The sequence below is a fragment of the Sesamum indicum genome, linkage group LG8 (genome assembly GCF_026168435.1).
Source record: "Sesamum indicum cultivar Baizhima isolate 11 linkage group LG8, ASM2616843v1, whole genome shotgun sequence".
NCBI lineage: Eukaryota > Viridiplantae > Streptophyta > Magnoliopsida > Lamiales > Pedaliaceae > Sesamum > Sesamum indicum.
Window position 1 is genome coordinate 14,735,521 of NC_142664.1, and position 23,342 is coordinate 14,758,862.

Genomic DNA, 23,342 nt, shown 5'->3' on the forward strand with positions numbered 1-23,342 from the left:
TAGTATTTGCATAATGTATTGCGGCGTTTGTGTTTTGAGATTATGTGCACATAGTATTTCATTCTGTTGGAGGCAATAACTTTAATGACATTGCGGCAGTCCTTTCTTTTCTTTATTGATTTATTAAAAAATTGTCACATGTCTTGGTGCTGAAAATTTTTGTGTGTAAAATCCTCTACTTTGGCATGCCTTTTCTTATGTGACTACTATTTTTGGTTGGGAGGAGGAGGAGATAGATTCTGGCCTTGTATTTATTGTAACAATATTTAAATTCTATATTATTATAGTTTTCTTTAATCTTAATGAATTATTCCCTTTAGATTGCCATCCCAGCAGGGTGAGGGTGTAAGTTCAGTATATAGCAGTAGTGCATCTTACATGACCGCCCCTTAAAAGGAAAATGTATGTGCTTGCATGTAAGAGTTAAAGAAGTCTACCATGGTGCATATAGACAAGTATTATAAATTTTTCACTTCTAATCTATACTGGCCCATGAATGCGGTTTATCCAGGTATGTGAGGTTGGGAATCATTGTTAACTAATAATTGATAATAAAATCAGATTCCTTTTTTGTGTTCCATCTTCTGTTAAACTCTTTAATGAAGTTCATCAGATATCTTTCAGTTACATTTGCTACACTTGGTGAGAACACCAGATGATGTCCCTGGATGTGCTTCTTAGTGCTGGTGTTCCGTGGTGCAGGTGACTATTTATATGCTATCATATCATCTTTATCATTTGTCCCCTACACTCTTATGCAGAACCCATTCATTAGTTCATTGGTAGTGCGAGCTATTCTTTCGAGGGGCTAGGTGTGTTAGTGCTCTCCTGCATTTATCTTTTTATGCGCTTGAAGTGTTGAAGGAGTAAAATTCAAGTCCATACTCGACAATAGATATTGGGTGGTATTGAGCTATGAGCTCACAGCAAGGTGTTTTAAATGAAAAAAAGATTACATCATGAGAAGAATATATGGAACATAAGTACTGTAAAAATCTTAGGTACCTTTGAGGACTTAGCATTCTGCTAGGGATTTTCTTATCCATTGAAAATCAACAGATACAATTAGATACCATCATTTGTAATTAGGTCTATGTTACTTTTTGTTGCTCTGCATCTTTAGTGATTTAATCTTTGGTTGCATTGTAAGTCACTCTCTTAAATCAATGTTTTTCTTGACTACTGGTCGAAAAAGCTCGAGAATTTGTTGTCACTTCCCAAGAGTTTATCACTCGGGGTTCAGTCCTGGTAAGTCGCTTGTACTGGCTTAATTCCTATCGATATTTATGTTGATCTATCTAGAGAAGTTATTTAATATCAATATCTGAAATTAAAGTGCTTATTCTGTTTATTCGATCTTATTGTTTTAGGATATTATTGTGGAGATGCTGCTGATATGGCTAATATTGAATCGTCGAGTGTTGCAAGAGAAGCTGCAATACATAGTGCAGCTATTAGGTGTCCTCCAATGGTGTCTCGCTTCCGGTTATCATATGATCTTGCAGTCTCGTTATGTTCTAGGTTTGTTTTCTTTTCTTATGTGTGATCCTCTTCTGGTATCACGCAGAAATGGTCTCTTGGAAATTTAGTATTTCACCGGCATTCCTTTTCTTGTTATGCCCCTGTGCAGAAACTTATGGTAAGATAATAATTATTATTTAAAATTGAAATATATGCAAATAATTGCTTCATTTATGTAATATATGACTTTTGATCACAATTGGAATGCTAATTACTGTGTCGCGCTGTAGAATGATGCATGTTAGTTGGAGCTAAATGAAGGTAATTTGGTGGATATCTCTAAGTCATAAAGTATCAGAGCATTTTAGAGGATGCTTGATGGTTTTGATTTTTTGAGTGCAATAATGGCAATATACTAAAATCGTCTACAACAGTAGACATACTGTCCCCATATTCTTTTACTATTCCTTTCTCGAATTATGATATGCCTGTTGCTATGTAAATTGTTGAACTTATGTACATGAGCATGCAATTGCAATCTCTGGGATTTTGGCATCTAACTATTTGGACAATGCTCTGGTCCGTTGTTGGGATGGGATGTTTGATGCTACATTTAGGATATTCTATACAGTTTGGTCTTATTTAGACCTTATTAGTGATATTACTTTTTTTTAGTCAGTTTGGGTAAGATTGAAAGTGATAAGCTCGTGCTCAAGTATTGTTTCATTTAGTAATTTACTGAGTTGTGAAGCTCTGTGAGTACATGTATCATGAATGATTATGCTAGTCAAGATTGGTTTATGATCAGCTACCCCCAAAACCCTTCTATTGCATTTGGTCTCTGAAATATGCAACTTGTTAATAGATCTAGATCTGAAACTTTGAAATAATTAAGCAGGCTGTTCAATTGTGGAATTGGAGTTCATTGGGTTTAGGCCTTGAATTGGTATCCTTTTGTCTATACCTGTATCATCCAGAATGGTACCGTGATGCCAATCAGGATCACCATGAACTCTGTGCTTCCTGTTTCCATCATGTCTGCTGACTTGTATTGAACTACTCTAGCTCTTTGCGGATCTTGGGGGATCTTCAATAGCACTGTAGTGTTGTTTATATATCAAACTACTGCTGAACTGATGGAGTTGAATTAGTATCTAGTTTCTATAGAGACTAATTACTAGACTACAGACTATGATCATGATCATTCTGTTGCAGTTTTTCGCCACAGAATATGAAATAAAGTAATTTCTACTGTGATAACGAAGAATTTTTCGCTCTTATGATCATCTATATTTCTTAGACTAAATATATTATTAATTAGTTACTGAACAAGGTTCTTTCTTATTTACTTTGTTATTTAAATAGGATATCTATGGTAGAGAAATTTCTGTTTTTCCTGCGCCAAAGGGACAAATAATGACATGGAAGGAGTCTTTACTTGATACACCTACCTATAGTTGGGTATGCTTGTTTTACAATGTTCCTAAAACGGGCGTGTTCTTTTTCAGGTAGGAGATGTGGCATTGTCCATATTGCACAGTATGGTAGCCGCTCATTCAGATATAGATGATGCTGGAGAGATTGTTACACCAACCCCAGAGTAAAGAGGATCTTGTCAAGCTCACGTTGTCTCCACATATTGCACAAGTAATATTTTTAAGTGCCTGTCCTTCTATTGGTTGTGTGTGCTCTTGTCCCAATTTGGCCAACTGAAAAATCTACTCAGACTTATTAGAATAAAAAATTGCTAAAAACGCAGAAAGTTATGCTTATTATTGTATCTTTTGTTTATTTACCTGGAGAGCCTGAAAAATGTAAAGGTTGATATGTGGTTTCAAACAAGTTCCATCAACCTTTGTCCTCAAATATTTGAGATTTTCAATCTGCGCAGTTCTATGATTTGTATTCGCTTAGGGATAGTAATTCGAGGATCATGTTGATGGATATGCGAGGGTGGGGTACAGCATTTCCGACTTCTGTTAAAAGAGTTCTAAATTTTGCTTGTACGTAGATCTGGTACAAGTTGGTTCAAAAGAATTATGAAGGGCTGTTCATTTTGTTTTTCCCTTCCCTCAATCTTTACTCGCTTCAATGAGCAGGCCATTCTTTCACGTACATAAAGCACTGGGCCCCTTAAAGCATTCCTTTGGTTATGAGCTTGGTTACATAAAAGATTGATGTGTGGCACGTAGAGTAAAATAGGATCAGAGCTTTATCCTACAATAAACCGGTTGCCTTGCAAGCCATTTAAAATGGAAGTCAGTTGTCCGGTATTTATGCTTATCATCACATGAGATGCACATTGGAGACTGATTGAGCAAACAACTGTAGAAGGGTCACTGGAACTATTGCATCTCCTTAAACTAAGATATAGTTTCCCTGTAATATGCACTTAGGATATCCACATTTACTAGTATCCTTAAACTCCAGGTGTTTTAAAGATGCAACTTTTCATGTTCTCTTGTGCCTTTTCATGGTAATTATATTATAACACTTTCACTTTGGAAGTGGGGTAACTTTTGTTCCTTTCTTTGCCTTCCACACAGGTTTGAGATGTTTTCGTTATTTTTTCTTTTGTTTTTAAGCTGAACTAGGCAGTGGCTCGATGGTGGCTCCCTCAATATGCACATTGTTTCTCAATTTCAGAGCTTCAGTTAATGAGCCAAACTCTTTCCTCTATTTCTCATGTGCAGGCAATGCTTTCTGGTGAACCAACTATTGTTGATGCTGTTGCTGCTCTGCTGAAAGCTATAGTTACTAGGAACCCAAAAGCAATAATCCGACTATACAGTACAGGCACATTTTCTTTTGCAACTGGCTTACCCTGGATCTAATCTTCTTTCAATTGCCCAACTCTTCTCAGTGACTCATGTTTATCAAGCTTTTCATGGTGGTGAGGAAGCTGCAGTTTCCTCTTCTCTACCTTTGGCGAAACGAAGTGTTTTGGGCGGCCTCTTACCTGAGTCATTGCTTTATGTACTGGAACGTAGCGGCCCAGTTGCTTTTGCCGCAGCAATGGTTTCTGATTCTGACACTCCTCATTATTTGGACACACAAGATGCGAGCAGAAAATCTGATCCGTCAGGTAGCCCTGAATCTGCAACTGGAGTTTGCTACTTGTCTTTCACCCCAAGCATCTTTCGTTAACATTTAGTATTTACATTCTAAAACATGGTGGTACTTGAGTCATCCTCAATGCAAATAAGTGCTGCATTTAACTCTCAGTTTTATTTGATTAGGTTCTTCAGCATCTTGGTGATTTCCCTCAGAAATTGTCACAGCATTGTCATTCCTTATATGACTATGCTCCAATGCCACCAGTGACATATCCAGAGCTGAAAGATGAAATGCGGTGTCATCGTTATTATCTTCGAAACTTATGTGATGAAATTAGATTTCCTAATTGGCCTATTGTTGAACATGTTGAGTTTTATGTGGAGAGAAGAGTTAACTCGAAGGCCAATGGACCTTTCTGAAGAAGAAGCTTGCAAGATACTAGAGATTTCCATTGATGAAGTATCCAGAGACGACGCCCCTAAGAAACCAAGTTTTGAGTCAGTTGAGGAGATACCTGATATATCAAAGCAGATTGAGTATATTGATGAGGAAAAGCTCAAGAGACAGTATAGGAAACTTGCAATGAAGTATCATTCAGATAGAAATCCTAAAGGGAGGGAGAAGTTTTTGGCAGTGCAGAATGCTTTGAGTGCTTGCAGGTATGCCAAATTCCTTGATCCTGTGTGAGGATCTGTCGTTACTCATAAAAAACGGAGACTATATGATTAAGCTTGAGAAAAAAGAAAGAACATATAGACAAGGGATCTTATAAGCTGCCAGATCTTATTTCAAATGAATTAGTCGACTTGTTTAGACGCCGTTTTCACAATTAAGCTGTTTATTTGACTGGTAGAAAGTGCTCTAAAGGTATTTATGCTGTCAAGATGAGCCAAATGCTTTTTTACACATATAAATGGATATCGGTATTGGCTTTAAATATATCTTGGAACTAGGAAGGACACGGGTCTATATGTATATATATATATTTAATTCTTAGATATGATACTACCTCAATTTAAGGTGTGGACCAAGAAATAAATTTAAATATATAAATCTAAGTGGCTTTTGCGGAAGAGTGAAAATGTAAATCATAGGGCTTTCCTATGAGGTTTGGACTACTTACATATGTTTCCCTTTGGTTTTGTTTCCTGCATCTAATATTTCATTCTGCAATCAGTAAACTTCTTGGAATATGATCAGCAAAGTTGGACAAAATTCCTAAGTTGAACCCTACATATGAGGGTTTTTATGAGGCATGTCTTTGGCCGGAATGCAATCCTCTTTAATTGGTTGTATTTCTTCATATTTGAGTTCCATGTTTCATATTTTCTTTTTAGTGATCTACTGCTTTCTTATTCCTCTCCCTTAGGTGACCGTGCAAGGATTGCAAGGTCCCCAGAGTTGGAGGTTGTTGCTTCTCTTAAAGGGCCAGTGTATTCTATATAGGCGATATGGGAATGTATTGATGCCATTCAAATATGCTGGATATCCTATGCTCTTAAGTGCCATTACAGTGGACAAGGATGATAACAATTTTCTTTCCTCTGATCAAGCACATCTTCTAGTTGCATCCCCGGAGCTTGTTTGGTTGACGTAAATTCATCATCTGCCTTTAATTTCCATATCATTCTTCTTTAGATAATACTTTGTAAATGTACTTTTGCTTATGCTATTTCCACATATTTAACTTTCAGGTGCGAGTCTTCATCATTGAATGGTGAAGAGCTTGTGAGAGATGGTGGAATACCTCTTCTTGCAACCCTCCTTTCCCGTTGCATGTGTGTGGTCCAACCAACAACTCCTGCCACTGAACTGTCCGCTACTATTGTCGCTAACATAATGCGAACCTTTCCAGTTTTGTGTCAGTTTGAAAGTGCGAGAACTGAGATGCTCGAATTTTCAGGATTAGTTGATGACATTGTTCATTGCACTGCACTTGAGCTTGTTCCTGTTGCTATTGATGCTGCCCTGCAGACCATTGCTCACCTTTCTATCTCCTCTGAAATTCAAAATGCCCTTCTGAAGGCTGGTGTACTGTGGTAAGATAGATCATTATATTGTTATAATTATGCTTTCATCAGTTTTCTAGCATGAGATTCTAGTTTCTGGAAGTTCGCAGAACACTACTGTTTCTGTTATGGGTTTCTTGACCGTCCTTTTATATTTATCGCTTAACCTGGTTCCAAGTGACATATTGCTTAGTGACTTAGTTTCTATTCGTTCATTACTTTTCACTCTTTTGCCCATATAATTCTTCGTAGCTCATATATGAATATTGAATAATGAAATTACCCATATTGGTCTATTTATAATGCTCTTTGTGCTCATGTGGATGACTTTGTTGCTGGCATTTTCTCTGTGTCTGTCTGAGCTTGTATAGAAAACTTATTTGCTTGTGAAGGTGGTCATATTTTTATTTTTTTAAATTGAAGAAAATGTTGGAACTCTAGTGTTGAAGATGCTTTGTGGTGACTATTCTTTGAATGCCAGAATATACTTTTTCTACGTGAAGTGTGAAATCTTAAGCTTTATGAACAATCTGAATTTTGAAGCCACTGCATCAGCTGGCACACGACTGTTACATCTTACAAAAACCACTCCGATGTTTCTCAAAAAACTGCCGTACCTTGATGTTATAGTTTTCTCTTGTGGTCTGTTACTTGAATCGAGGTCCATTTACAAACTTGAGGGTTCATAGAGTTGATGTTTATTTGTTCGGTACCTTTTGTCGAGTCAATTTGCTTGCGAAGAGAGTCCAACTTTTATTTTAAAATTGAACAAAAATCTTGGAACTATTGTGTTGAAGGTATTTTATGGTGACTATTCTTTGAAAGACAAAATTTCTTTATTCTGTGGCACTGTGGAAGTTTATGGTTTATGAACATTGTGAACTTGAAGGCCTCCGCATCAGCTGCTATGTGCCTGTTTATGAACATTGTGAACTTGAAGGCCTCTGCATCAGCTGCTATGTGCCTGTTATATCTTAAAAACCACTCCACTGTTGCAAACTGCTTTATCGTGATGTTATGGTCTTTCAGGTGGATTTTTTTTTTTTGAATCAGGTCCATTTCAGAAGCTTGTGGTTTTATAGGGTCACTTTTTGTTTGTTCAGGTACCTTATACCATTGTTGCTCCAATATGATTCGACGGCGGAGGAATCAGATAAGACAGATGCACATGGTGTTGGAACTAGCATTCAAATAGCAAAAAACATACATGCTGTAAAAGCATCTCATGCCTTGTCAAGGCTTAGTGGTTTGGTTGACGAGGAGATCCCAACACCCTACAATCAGGCTGCAGCTGATGCCCTTAGAGCTTTACTAACCCCTAAACTTGCAAGCATGCTGAAAAATAAATTTGCGAAAGACCTCCTATTCACATTAAACTCAAACTTGGAGTCCCCTGAGGTAAATGCTGCAGATTTTGCATTTTGACAAAGAAAAAACGTATTGGGTGCCACTTGAGCATTGCCTCATCTTCCTGCATCAATATCTGCATATTTTCTTTGAATGTTGTGAAACTCAGAGCACTATAACGGGGCAGGCTTCTTAACATACCTTTTCTGATATGTAGGCAATATTTGCTTCTTCTTCTTTTGTAAGTACTTTGTTGGTTCTATTAGAAGTAGATAATTGGGGGAAAAAAGAGAGGAAAGCAATATGTTCTACATGTTTGTGTTATTAAAAGTTTTCAAATTGACTTTAACTACTTGGTATGTAGTTGTCATGAAGATTCTATAACTGATTCAAGTTTCATTTTTTTTTTCTTTTCCCGATTTACTTGTTTACTAGCAAATCCGGGTGGTGTGGTGGCATTTAAATTTAGAAAACTTAATTTTCTTTGAACTGTCTTTTGCATTGGACATAGTATTTAATTCAAAGAATCTCTTGCAGGTGAACTATTGGTTCTTTAAGGGAAGAGGTTATTTGTTTGGATCTAATAGAGTATCTTCTTATCTCTCTTGTCTGATCAAAGAAATTTGGTGTTGGGCCTTAAAATCTATGCCCTTCCTATCTATCACTAGTTGTGAAGTTTCCATGCATTTCTTATGTTTGATATGCAAACCTATTTGCACATTTTCCTCCTCCCCACCCCATAAAAAAAAACAAAAAAACAAAAAAAGAAGATTTTGCACCAGAAGTTCTTTTCACGAGCCTGAAGGTTTTATTTTTTGCATAATGATTAAGAAAAGGGTATCTATTATGTGCAAGCTATAATTCTAATCTATATATAGGTTGTCTTTCTGATAATAATTGGGGTGTGGGTGTTACTTTCCATAACTATCTAGATTGAAAATGTTTTAAACACATATACTGTAGTTCCAAGTGACGGCCATTTGTAGATGCTCTATGCCATAGTTGATGACCTTGTGGGACTCTCAGGTATCATGACATAGTTTCACTTGATCTTTCATTTACAGATAATCTGGAATTCCTCCACCTGAGTAGAACTTTTGAAATTTGTGGAAGAGCAGCGTGCAAGCCTTAGTCATCATGGTTCATATGACCTTAAAGATTCGCATTCCTTTGTTTATGAAGCATTATCTAAGGAGCTCTATATTGGCAAAGTATACTTGAGAGTCTATAATGATCAACCAGATTTTGAAATTACTAAGCCTGAGGACTTCTGTCTTGCCCTTGTTGATTTTATATCACATCTAGTCCATAATGCACCCGCTGCAAGCATGGATACTCATGTTAATAGTGATGTAACCACTGATGGATCTGCCGAGCAGCATCTGATGATTCTTCAGCATCACTTGATGGGAAAAGCTTGGAGAGGGAGGATTTGGAACTAGTTAAAAATCTTCAATACGGTCTGCTATCCCTTCAGGTAGAAGTCTGGTGGTTTTTCGTCTGACACTTTTTTAGTCACCCTTGACACCTTTTTTTCTGTAATTTCTGTAATTTCAGCACTTGTTGACAAAGAATCTGAGTTTAGCTTCAGTGGTCTCCACAAAGGAGAAGCTATTCCCCTCTTTGAATGCTTTTCTCTTCCTGTTTCTTCATCAAGCAACATTCCTCAGCTATGTCTACTTGTTTTGTCACGGTTGACTACATATGCACCTTGTGTGGAAGCAATGGTCGCAGATAGCTCTGGTCTGCTTGTTTTATTACAGTTGCTTCACTCATCTCCCAGCTGCCGTGAAGGAGCTTTGCATGTTCTCTATGCCTTAGCAAGCACGCCGGAGCTAGCTTGGGCAGCTGCAAAGCATGGAGGGTTGGTTTTCATTCTTGAAGTTCTCTTGCCAACACAAGGTATGCTGATCTCATAGATAGCGGTTTCTTAAGAATTCTATCTTGCGCTCTAAAATGGAAATTTTGTGTAGAAGAGATTCCGTTGCAGCAAAGAGCCGCAGCAGCTTCGCTACTAGGGAAGCTTGTTGGCCAGACTATGCATGGGCCTAGAGTGGCGATAAGTCTGGCAAGATTTCTGCCTGATTTCCTTGTCTCGGTAATCAGGGATGGTCCTGGTGAAGCAGTTGTGATTGCTCTTGAACAAACAACAAAACTCCTGAACTAGTCTGGACTCCAGCAATGGCTGCATCGTTGTCTGCACAAATAGCAACTATGGCTTCGGATCTGTACCGTGAACAGGTGAAAGGACGTGTTGTTGATTGGGATGTACCTGAGCAGGCCTCTGGCCAACAGGAGATGAGAAATGAACCTCAGGTATAACTGCTGTGTGCTGCAGATGAACTCTTTTATTTTTGATTGATTACATGGATGTTCTAAAGAACGCTAATTCTGTTTAATGACTTACATCATGTATTGCTGTCTAGGTTGGAGGGATCTATGTTAGGTTATTCCTGAAAGATCCCAAATTTCCACTTAGAAATCCCAAGAGATTTCTTGAAGGGCTGCTGGATCAGTACCTTACATCCGTTGCCGCCTCACAATATGATGGCCAAGCTGTTGACACTGAACTTCCTCTACTTCTTTCTGCTGCCCCGGTCTCTTTACTCAGGATGTACCCCGCTCTTGCAGATCATGTTGGATATCTTGGTTATGTGCCCAAACTTGTGTCTGCAGTAGCCCATGGAGCAAGCAGAGAAACAATAGCTTCAGAAACCTATGTATCTGAGGATGGTTCGTCGCAAAAAAATTCACAAACTCCTCCGGAGCGAGTTCGCCTTAATTGTTTACGTGTTCTACATTAGCTTGCAGGTAGCACCACCTGTGCAGAAGCTATGGCAGCCACTAGTATTGGGACACCCCAGATATGCTGTGGTTTTAAGCAGCCCCCCTTTTTTCCCCTCCAAGAAAATATCATACAAAAGATGTGTTTATCTGATTAAACATCTGTTGCTAAGTTTGGTATTGTTCTGATGAGCTTTTCCTTCAGGTAGTTCCACTTCTGTCGAACGCGATTGGTTGGCAAGGTGGAAGCATCCTAGCTCTTGAAACCTTAAAGCGTGTTGTAGTTGCAGAATCGAGCAAGAGATGCACTTGTTGCACAGGGTCTCAAGTGAGCATCAATATCTCTTTAGACCCTAAGTTGTAGAATTGTTGTGCATGTGAAATGTGCAGACGTGGTTAATGAAACAACAATGCGCATAAATTCATCTGTGTTTTCATGATAAATTTTCTAAGATGGGTGCATAAGTAATGCAAATCATGCAATTAGTATTTATTAGATACAAAGTAATTTTCGGCCCACAACATGCAATTATCTGTCACCTGGGCTAAGATATGGGTGGGTGATTGAGTCTGTTTTTAGAATATTATTGGGATATGCATCCTGATAAAACTACTGTTGCATGTTCTCTGTGTCATGCAATAGTAACATGGCATATAATTGTTGTAGGGTTGGTCTTGTGGAAGTTCTTCTTGGCCTTCTTGATTGGCGAGCTGGGGGAAGAAATGGGCTTTGTTCACAGATGAACTGGAATGAGTCAGAAGCAGCAATTGGCCGGGTTCTTCAAATTGAGGTCTGTACCATATCATGATTTGTGTGAACACATACTCCCTTTTCTGCATGGTGGTTTGGAAAATTCAGATGGTGCCTTTAGATTAAATGATAAATGGCTTTATATCCAAGTATAGAACATTTGCAATGAACTAACATAAAATGCCAGACCAACCTTGTGGGACAGAAGTGGTGCATAATTAGCAAAAGAAATTATGTTCTGAATTCATATGATAAGTTGCTCAAGGTGGTCTGAGTTCTATTTTGTTTAATTTCTCCAGAAATATATTTGTGTTTATAATCTCTTTGTGGTCATAATCCCTTTGCTGTGGGATCTTCCATGTTTCCTTCAAAAGGACAAGGAAAAACAATATGCACACCAAGATGAAAAGCTCTAAAAGGATTAGTAGTTTACAAGTCCTTGTTAAAAGCTTTTCTTGAGGTATTGTGATTGTTTCGTGAGTTTTTTGATTAGCATGCGAGAATACCAAGTGAATAATGATTTATTTAGGCTTAAGAAAATTAAAGCTGCTGAGAAGATTTCTGTATCTTCGTTTCACATGTATCTTTGATCTGCTTTGTACTGTAGAAGCAGGCTTATTAAGGAGTTCTTCCATACTCTCGCATAGGATGGGCAGGATAAGGTCAGCTAATAGTGGGGTCTAGTTTGGATCTAGGTAATAGAACCGCCAGGATAATAGATCATATGCTCTGAATTTGTGGGTTGATCAGGCATAGTGCATGAGTTTTAATACATTTAGTGGGTAATGTTGTGACACTGCAGATTATCAGGAAACATGGAGTGTAAATGAATTTTTGAAAAGCATGAATTGTTCTGAAATAATTTACATGCCAAATGTATGTGATACATGAATTAAATATTGAAAAGCATATTTTTTTTTTTTAAGATTAATTTGCACACCAAGTATATGTGAAACACAATTGACAGATATGATGGTTTTTAGAATTCAATGGATCTTTTAGTAATTTAATATTCAGAAAAAGATGTCATATTTTGTTGTAAGAATCTTCCAATAGACGTTATTGGTGATATTCCTTTTTTTTAGTCAGTTTGGGTAAGATTGAAAGTGATGAGCTCCAGCTCAAATATTGTTTTATTTGGTAATTTACTGTGAAGATATGATCAGCTACCCCCAAAACCCTTCTATTGTATTTGGTCTCTGAAATATGCAACATGTTAATAGATCTAGATCTGAAACTTTGAAATAATTAAGCAGGCTGTTCAATAACTTTTAATGAGTTGCCTATTATACTCTTGTTTTAATAACCATTGATCTTCAATTGTTAAAAAAAAAAGAACGTTATAGATTTTAAATAATTTAATATATGTTGTATTTATGTATATTTACACAGATGGCTCCTTTTGTGGGTGGCATGCTCACTCTGAGAGAAGACGAGTTTGGACAATCATATTCTTATGCATGTTTGTTTATACTTTTATTATTAATTTTTAATTTTAAAATTCTAAAATAATAATTAAAGTAAAAAAGTATTTTTTTTTACGTATTCTAACTGAAAATATGATGTACGTATTCTCACTGAAAATATGATGTTAATGTAAAATAATTTCATGCAAAAAGCTATATAAAGTTGAAATTGTGCAATTGTTACTAAAAATTGAATTAAAAAATTTGAAACAAAGGAACAGAAAATTATAGATTTAAAACAAGAAATAAAGAGATAAAAAAGAAATAATATTTTCCTTTGTGTTATTGATTCTCCGCAATTGGGTTTCTGGGAAGTGTGCATTTCTTCTCTCTAGTAAAGGGGTTTTTCCCCTCTCTCTCTTCCATCATCAACAAAATTGATCTTTCACTTCCAAGCACTTTGGCAAGCGACCACTGCCGAAGACCCACTTCTGTTCCGGCGGCCCGTCGCCGCCCAACTCCATCATTTTCCCACCACCCACGCGCCCGCACGCGCGTCTTTAGGCTGCAACACAAACCCCCTTTTCAACCAATCTGCTCAATTTCTCTCCGTCCGTCACCGTTGCCGGCGACCAGCGCCGACATTGGAGTCCCCTCACCCCCACGACTCTTTTCCGACCATCCCCCGGCTTTCTCCACCGGTCTTCGGCAGGACTGCAACGTCTCCACTTTTTTGCTCCTTTTCCCTTTCTACATTGGACACTTCGACTGAGGCCAGTGGGGGTTAGATTCCTTGATCCATTTGCTAGACTTCTTGTTTCTGGAATGATCTTAAGAGCTGGAGTTGGAAGTGGTTACCAAAGGTAGATTGTTGTTATGTATCTGCTTTTCTACTAAAGCTATTACCAATGCAGGTTTTCTCTTTGTATAAATGAATTAAACAAAGCATAAGTTGATAGAAACCGACATATGTTCTAAAGTCTTTCTTCTTTTGAGGAAACGAACTTTATTGTCAATCAAATAGTTTAAGAACTCTACAGGTTTTGACATTTGTCTTGTTCCATGTTGACATATGTTTGAATTAATATCTTGGAATTGGTGGATGTTGTTGTTTCGTCGCAACACCTGGAACCTTATAAATACACAATAGTGGGGGTTGAGGGTGTCGAGGCAAATAAATTTCAGATTTCTTGAACAATTAGTCCATTTTTTTAAAATTTTAGGTTAGTCGTTGGCTCTTCCACTCTATTTTCCTGAGCTCCTCAATCGCTTAAAACTTAGCACCTCATACCCTTCACTCATTCTATTATACAACGTGTTGCTGGGTTTGCTCGGTTCTTATGTGTTAATAGGGTTGTAATATGCTTGCCGGGAGGGGGCGAGGGAATTGGTCCAGTAAGGGGATTGCTGTGGCCCTATACTTAGATGCCTTGCCGTAAATATGTTCTTTTAGTGTGTATACAAGAATAAGAAGTGCTATTTTAAAAGCTTATATATATTTGTGATGTTGAATATTGTAATATATAGGATGGCATTTCAATCACTATCACTATCAGTCATGCTGGTGCAGTGCCTGAATAAGAGATTGCCCTGCATTAAGTATTAACTTAAAATTGAACTAAGTCCTCTTGAAACTACATCTTGCCCATCTTCAGAATGTGACTGTACCTTGGCTCATATTTCATTTTATCTTTGTTTATTGCGTTGTTTTATTGTTAAATTATGAATTGAAAATATGGAACAATGCAAAGGTCATTCTAATTCTCCCTTTGAAGATCAATGAACTTCATTTTGTTTGTTTCTTTCTCTGTTGCTTCGTCCCATTCTAAGAACAAGTAAAATGAAGTAAATGAAAGGGAAAAACCATGGTTGAGATCATGCTGAGTAGTTTTATTGTCCAGATAATTATGACAGCCCTTTGCAATAGGTAAGAGGGTCACTGACAATAATCACGACGTGGAAATGATTTTTTAACTTGACATCTCTACGTGAACTATAATTTCATTTAGCCTTTGTCTTCAATTTCTAGCATTGCGAGTTTCAGGTCATTGTTTGTTTTATTTTCTTTAGAAAAGCAAGACGTCTTAGCGAGTGATTGATTGGAAATCTAAGTCTGTAACTCTTGTTAGTAATCTGCAAGATACCAGGTGTATTTTCTTTATTAATATTTGCAGTGCTTGCTAGATGATATATCATTAGTAAGAAACATATTTGCAATTATTCATATGTTTCATAATTACTAATTGGACTGTTTCCATGCAGTTACCAATGGCCAGTAATGTTAACTTGGAAAGCTATATCTCACAGGACTAAAGGCTTTAGTGGAGCGGACCTTCAAGCACTTCTTTCTGGCACACAACTTGAAGTAGTTCATTTGCTCTTGGATAGGGAAGATGGCAGTGGAACTGGAAAGATGCCTATTATCACGGTTGCTCTTCTGGAGTCCATGGCATCCAAGGCTAAATGCCTAAATAATCAGTTTCAGAAGCTGAGAAGCGAATGTTGCACGGCATTTACAGCCAGTTTCTCAATTCAAAGTGGTCTGTCACTGAACAGGTATATCTCTCATCCTCTCTCATTGGTTCAGTTTGAATTTTAAAATTTATTGATAGTTTTGTATGTGAATGTGTAGTTTTGGAAGAAGTATAGTAGGCACATCTTAAAGATGAAGCTGTGCTAGCAAATTTAATATTTTATCGATTGGTAAAAAAACCATGATTGTCAATTTTGTTCGGTTATTGCTTATTATTTGGTGCAATTATGACAATGTTGGATTTTTGTTTTTATTTTACAATGTTAATTTATCGTAAATTGAACTTTTAGTACTTTCTTGGTTATTGAATATGTGCTAAACCACCATCCCATCAATAAATACCGTACAAAGTCTGAAGTGCCCATGCATATTACCTCCAAAGTCAACTACAACAGGGCAGTAAGTCAAGCAGAGCGATCCAAGCTGTTTAGACTGAGGCTCGGCTTAAACTTATTCGAGACTGCATTTTTTATTGTTTCTCTCTTGAATTTAAAAAGTTGAAAGCTATTCTGCACCCTCTATGAATGTTGAACGGAGCAAAATGTGTTAATCCCACATCTTTTTGTTATTAGTCTATAGCGTGAGTATACACAAACATCCATCAATGGCTGAATAAAGCATAATGTCTGAAGGCTACCAATGTCCATTTGTTTTAGTATGAAGAAAGTGTACATACTTGAGAAAAAACCACAACAGCTTTGAAATCTTTATGCTGTAATATTTGAAGAAAGAAACCCAGGGATATTAATTTGTTTTTTTTGTGCTTAGAATGCCATTGTTACGGACATGTCTAATTTTGTAACCTTACCCCCTCTCTTGGAGTATAATTGTAGAAACTTAAGGTTGTTACCAGTCTTGTAATGGAGATTTAGTTTTCAAGAAATGGAACCTCATGTGATATACTGAAGATAATTGGTTTTGTTTTCTGTTGGCTTTAGTAGTTTAATGGTAACTCTCATCATCAAATCTAACATTAAATTGATATGATATGTTGTGTCAACAGCTAGTCATTGCTGGAGATGGGTACTAAAGATTTGAATTTTGTACAACTGAACCAATTAATTGGAAGAAAAGCTGGTGGGATATCAGTATATCCTTTCACACCATCAGTTCGAGGGAAGGTTTAAGAAAGGGGACAAACTAATAAGTTAACATCTTATGCTTGTCAGGGCGTGGTCCTCTATGTGTTCTTGTTTTGTACTGTTGCCTTGTGTTCTAGTTTTGGTCTTATTGAATTGAATGGTAGGTTGTGTTATTCTCTAATGAAACTAACTGTCAAAGCTCGATTGGGAAACATGCTTTGGTCCTCAACTGTCGTTTTCCTTATTAAATTTCTTAGAAACTGCTGGAGATTGATTGATTCGGTTGTTGAAACTGTCAACTGGAGATTGTGTGTTGTGCTGTAACATTTTGTATCTGAAGTAAGCAACTCGAATTTAAACCAATTTGATGTCTGGTTTCTCTAAGATTTATCCTCCATTGTCCAACACTGACACTTTGAAGAGCACCTCACTACCGCCATCACCATCACCACTACAACAATCAATCACCATCATGAAATTAAAAAAATTATTAGCATATACTGTGAATGCAAATATTTGGTTTATTTGGCTGACAGAAGCTTTGGTTATATTTTACTCATTCCCATTTGCATATACTTGGCTATTCTGGAAGGATGTCTTATGGCTTTTGCTTAATGCTATGCTTTAGTTTTAAAGCCAGGAAAACGAGAATGCAATGCGTAAATATATTTTTATTGAGGTAACGGAGAGATAACCTTTTCCGTAGAACTTGTGTCAAGGGGGTCAACCCCTTTTAGGTATGGTACTGATAACAGTTTTGTGCAGTAGTGATCCTAGAACTTTTATGATCGGAAAGCTATGTTCTTTCATTGTTAGATAGGTTGGGGAGGCCGCATTATATTTTCTGGCATTGATGCATTAGTCTCTTAACTTGAATATTACATGCATGTAGCTCTTGTGGTTATATTATTTGAGAAATCTTGTGATGTAACTTAAGAGTATGTTAATGATGTATACTTGGTCCGCATTTTTCCTTGATGCCTTTCCCTTTTTGGGGTTTTCTGAGTTTAGATGCAAATAATTAAAGTTGCACAACAAATTCATACATCACTTAATATAAGAAACTAGTCATCCTTGATAATACATATTTAAATACGCAAATATTGGATTGGCCGACTATTTGCTGAATTATATAGTAAATCTTCAATGACCTTTGTAGATGAAAGATTGACAAAAAACACTGAGTTAATGGCAAAAGACGGCAGAGCCAATTCGGGTTCGGGGTCGAGACCAATGTCCTCATGCGGTCGTCTTTGGTTAATGGTGGAACTGCGTGTGGCCTGGTGAGACGACAATAGTTTCGTGGAAAAAGCTTCTCACAGAGGCCACCTCAAGTAAGGCAAGTGGGTTTTGCCCATCAGCTTCTTGCCCATCTTCAAAAGCCTATCAGCAGCCAGTGTCTTAGCTACTGCTTCTGACTCCTACAGTGGCTTCTTCGAAGCAGGCACTGCAAGAGAATGAAGCGAAGGATCCCAACCCGGGACAAACTGTTTGAGCACCGTTATTGAGAAATCAAGCGAATATATGTGGTACGTTTCGATGGATTACTGAGTTTAAGGGTAACTTATTGATTCAGTTTGAATTTTAAAACTTATTGATAGTTTTGTACATGAATGTGCAGTTTTGGAAGAAGTATAGTAGGTACATCTTAATGATGAAGTTGTGCTACCAAATTTAATATTTTATCGATTAGTAAAAGAATCCATGATTGTCAATTTACAAAATTTGTAGGGTCATGGAGCTAGTGAAGAGGAAGATGTTCCTCTGGATTATGCAATTAGCTCTTAATTTGAAGCTTGTGTTGCCTTACATTAACCATGCTTTCCCATGCAAGCAAATTCAGTTGCTGAGGAATCAAGAGTTGGCTCTGAGAAACTGTTCTCCAAACCAGTTAGGATTTCTCTTTGAAGCACCTCTATATTTGGAGATTGAGCAATCCCTGGGTTTTCTTTACCATTTAATGTTGGGAACCCCTGCTTCTCCTGTGAGAAAAATCCTGCTGGAGAGTGGTCTGGGCTATGTTCTTGTTGGTTGCAGGGGTTGAAGTGAGCTCCTCCAGCCTCAGTTTAGTATTGGACTATAATTTTGTAACCTTACGCTTACCCTTGGAGTATAATTGTTGAAACTTCAGGTTGTTACCAGTCTTGCAATGAAAATTTAGTTTCCAAGAAATGGAACTCATGTGATATACTGAAGATAATTGGTTTTGTTTTCTGTTGGCTTTACTAGTTTCATGGTAACTTTCATCATCAAATCAAACATTAAATTGATATGGCATGCGGTGTCAACAGCCAGTCATTGCTGGAGATGGGTACTAAATATTTGGATTTTGTACAACTGAACCAATTAAGGAAGAAAAGCTGGTGGGATATCACTATATCCTGTCACACCATCAGTTCGAGGGAAGGAGGAGCCCTGCAGCCATATAATTGTTCGAGGGTGAGGCAAAGCTCTGTCAGGACGTATTGAAGATTTATTTACCCTGGTAATTCTGGTATTTTTTTTTTGTAATTTAATTACATGCGAATTTCGAACCTCACCATTGTATCTTTTCAAGTTGGTGGAGGGTTATAACTTTGTTATCGTGATGTTTGAATGAAATTTGTGTAAGATTTCTTTGTTATACTGCATAGGTAGGTTGAAAAGTGGTGGTGCTTGCAAACCAATTCTTTACATAAATAGTTTGTATAGTCTATTGTGACTAAGCCATGACCCAAGGTGTGGGTCATGGCTTAACTGAAAAGTGTATTGGTAGTTTTTTTACAGGTACATGTGTGCATATTTATATTCATTCCTTTAGTTCATGTTCTTTTTAAGCATGGTGCACTTCTCTATATATTAGAAGGTTTAAGAAAGGGGACAAACTGATGAGTTAACATCTTATGTTGGTCAGGGCTTGGTCCCCTATGTGTCTCGTTTTGTTTTGTTGCCTTGTGTTCTAGTTTTGGTCTTTTATTGAATTAAATGGTAGGTTTTGTCATTTTCTTACGAAACCAACTGTCAAGCTCAATGGGACAACATGATTTTGTCCTCAACTGTTGCTTTCCTTCTCAAATTTATCAGAAGCAGCTGAAGTTGATTGATTCGGTTGTTCAAATTATCAACTGTAGGTCAACCGTGTTCTTCAAGATGTTCAATTGACTGACCAGAAGCGTTTTAAGCAGTTTGTTTCTCAAAGCAAAGCAAGAATGGAGATTGATCTCTGACAGAACTGAGACTAATTTGCCTTCTTCAACTAAGTCATGTTAATTGTTGATTTCCACAATAGGTTAAGAGGCAAAGTGGACATAGCATTGCACTGCAAGGATGGATGCAAAGCTCAGTGTTGCATGTTGGATCTCTGAACAGATGGTTGGTGTCAGGTTAATTTGTTTGGAGTCTAATTTTCACCTTTGATATGTGGGAAGCATGTTGATGTCGTATAATATTATGAGATGCATTACCATCTGTTATATAGACTAAGCGTTTGCTAGACATTGACTGAATTTTAGAAACTAGGCTAAACAATGATGGGTGTTTTGTTAATTTGTGGGATGTTGAAGCACATGTGAATTTTGTTTTGAATTAGCTTTGCTACTTTGATAGATAACATTATTGTTAACATTATACACTAGTATGCACTCTTTCACTTGATTATAGGAACCTGGTGAGATGAATCCATTATGTTTCTCGGCGTAGATGCTACTACACACTGATATTGAAGCTATACATTCCTCCTATTTTGCAAGTGGGGTTTCACATTTTAGAGTGCACAAGAGATAACCAATATTTGTTGCATCATTTGTGCTGCCACTAATACAGAATTGACATGGAGGGTGGCATCTCTGAGAACGAAAAGAGAGTTGCAGTGTAAAACCTGGGAATGTAAAATAGGGATGCCCAACAATTTGATTCTATTGCTTTTTTAGATTGAGGAACACCACCTCCTATTAGTACACTAGAAGAGGAGTTAGCGTAGCACGAACTTTATGTTGTCAAAATCATGTAATACTTGTAGCACTAGTGATGGTCTGTTTGGGGAGATAAATCATGCGGATAAACAGAAAATACAAAAACTTTTCCCATTGTTATTGGATTTAGACATATAAGATGCCTAGAAAATGATGATTTGACGGGAGGATAAGTATCTCTCGGCTCCTTTGAGTTATTTGGATTAACATTTTATAAATTTTTCCATTGATCATTAGAAAATAGAAACAAGCAGGTATGCTTAGTCAAGAGTCCGTAAGAAATTCTAGGTATGTGGCTGTTGGACAATACCATGCAATGCAATGCTTAGTCCTGCCGCTGTTTTGCATTGTGTGTCCTAAATTGTTGTTTTCTTGGGCATACTTTTTGAATATTAACTCTTTTGAGTGTTGAGCAATCAAGGACTTGTCTTTTAAAGCTTTAAACCACTAAAGGATATGATTAATTTAATGGCACTTTTTATTGACTTATTGTAGTCAAGGAACTGAAGACGAAGAAGATTCTTGTACGAGATGCGGAGACAGTTACTAGCTCATACCATACATTTGATGTGTTGCGATCTTTTGTGGTAAGTTGTTCGGGTGTCATGTTATAAATACATGACCTCTTTGTGCTTGGCGTGTGAGGATGGGCATAAAAATTAGTCTTTGGATCTTGTGTACTTCTCATTTCTCTTTTTGCAGCAAATTCTAGTACATCTTTGTAAGCATCATGCTGTTTGTACAATGATAGGACTACGTTGTTGAGTTGCAGTTGCTAAGACCAACCTAATCCATCGGATGATTTGAAATCTAAAGAGAAAAATGAAGAGAGAAGATGCAACATTAAAGCTGACAAAGTATGTTCTCGCTTACTTATCTCTCTCTCTCTCTCGCATACCGCTTGATCTCTCGTCCACTAGTATTCCAGGAGAGTCGCTTTTTGTCTTCACTTTAATTATGCGGACTTCTAGTTTTAGATCAATAAGGGGAAGATGAAAGGGGAAGAGTAGTTGCTTTTCAAGGCGAGGAATGATACTTATTCTGTGGACTCCTTTAGTTCAACCTAAAGGAAGTAGTTGTGTGGTACTTCTCCTTGCTTGATATCATAGAAATAAAGTAGGGAGGAAAGATTGATTTTTTATGTTTACACGTTCAAAATCATCTCTTTTTTATGGAAAAGAAAGCAAATTATAGAGGAAATTGGTGTGTGATTTAAGTGTTTAGGAGATCTTTACATTTGGAAATCATTATACGCATTAGGGATTTGGGTGAGATTCAAGGAAATAGCAATAATTGTTTTTTTTTTTTTTTTTTTTTGGGGGGGGGGGGGGGTCATTGTTGATTTTTATTGCAAAACTCAATTTGTGGAGATGTGCGATATGTTGTTGCATATACTCCACTTAGATTAACTTTGTTACTATATAGTGTAAATCGTTGTCTCATAGTGAGTATTTCTTTTTGGGCATGATATTGTATTTTTATTCAGAGTTCTGTTTTATGCTATAACATTTTGTATCTGAAGTAAGCAACTCAAACTTAAACCAAGTTGATGTCTAGTTTCTCTGGAATGTATCCTCCATTGTCTGACCAATACTTGAAGAGCACCTCACTATCAACATCACCATCACCACTACAACCCTCTATCACCATCATGAAATTAAAAAAACATATTAGCATATCCTGTGAATGCAATATTTGGTTTATTTGGCTGACGGAAGGTTTGGTTATATTTTATTTGTTTCCATTTGCATATACTTTGTTGTTCTAGTACGATGTGTTATGGATTTTGCTTAATGCTATGCGTTAGTTTTAAAGCCATATTGTAGAAACTTGTGTGAAGGGGATCAGCCCCTACTTTTTATTGGTGCAGATTAGTGATTTAAATGTAACCAAACAGGAATTGAAGTTTTTCATGGAAATGTATTGGCACCAAATGGTGGATTCAAGGTTAGCATTTTTTATTTGTGGCAAGATTTTGGCTATTTTTGATACTTATCTTGACTTATCTTGAGTAGTAGTTCCTCAATGATTGTTATGATTACTATGCAGCTCATTTTGATTAGATTATATACTTTTTTTTCTCGATGTGTTGGTTGCTCTCAGAATGGGGAACAAAGGTGAATAACCATTTACCAATAAAAAACGTTAAAGTAATATTTTTAAGAGGGATGTTTGACTTGCATAGTTGTTAAGATTGTTAAATTGGATCAGGGTCCAGAATAGATATAAAAAGAAAAACGTAAGGTCCAGAGGTGACTTTTTTTGCTTGATAAGAAATAATAGACAAATGGCAGTCATATTTGGGTTTGTTGCGTTGCTGTTTATTTCTATGTTACTTGCTAGCCTTTCCTTCCTGCATAAGAATTTAGGTTCATTTTTGTTTAAATCAAATGTTTTAAAGACGTCGTCAATGGAGGGACCTTACTTTGGAAGCAACCCTCATGGTGCTTAAGGTATATGCTTCGATTATCCAAAGATTAAAAATACTCTTTTGGACTTGGTTTGGTTTGTTTAACAAAAAGCATGACCTCATCACTAGTGGTGGTGGTCTGTTGTCCATAATTAACTTATAGTTATTGAAATTAAAGAGTCAAGTTTTAAATCTTAAACTATTGCATCAATCATACTTGGCTCAAGGTTACCATTAGTTTTTTTATTCTTTCACAAAATCTTAAATATTGCTTTTTTTGTTGTTAATTTTAGTTATGATTGTATATTTTATCATATTTAAGCCTTTTTACCTTATTTTTTTCATTTAATTTTTCCCATAAAATTTGAATTATTTAGTTTATTAGTTCTATTATTTGTGAGTATATGTGCTTATCAAGATACATAATTTAGTATGTAATGTCTATTTTAACATTGATAAACTTGCATTGTATGGTTAGTGCTTGGTTAAAATTCTTATATGTATTTTGATATAATTGTTAAATTTAATTTAAGTTAGACAATTTCATATGTT

At 36.7% G+C, this 23,342-nt stretch overlaps 1 long non-coding RNA gene and 1 pseudogene across 2 annotated transcripts; both read left to right on the top strand.

Moving 5' to 3' along the window:
- The first annotated feature begins 438 nt into the window (after positions 1-438).
- On the top strand, positions 439-18,474 carry LOC105179927 (dnaJ homolog subfamily C GRV2-like; annotated as a pseudogene). The gene is made up of 20 exons (XR_016066745.1): positions 439-511; positions 1,371-1,471; positions 1,568-1,639; positions 2,827-2,922; positions 2,970-3,061; positions 3,892-3,937; positions 4,155-4,546; positions 4,701-5,177; positions 5,888-6,111; positions 6,213-6,557; positions 7,631-7,925; positions 8,939-9,351; positions 9,432-9,776; positions 9,848-10,190; positions 10,301-10,748; positions 10,832-10,979; positions 11,326-11,449; positions 14,168-14,250; positions 15,078-15,371; positions 18,162-18,474. The product of XR_016066745.1 is annotated as a dnaJ homolog subfamily C GRV2-like (transcript).
- Positions 18,475-18,669: 195 nt separating this feature from the next.
- Positions 18,670-22,455, top strand: LOC148787225 (uncharacterized). The gene is made up of 5 exons (XR_016066663.1): positions 18,670-18,915; positions 19,699-19,781; positions 20,876-20,967; positions 21,132-21,237; positions 22,278-22,455. It is a non-coding gene; the product is annotated as an uncharacterized LOC148787225 (long non-coding RNA).
- Positions 22,456-23,342: the final 887 nt, after the last annotated feature.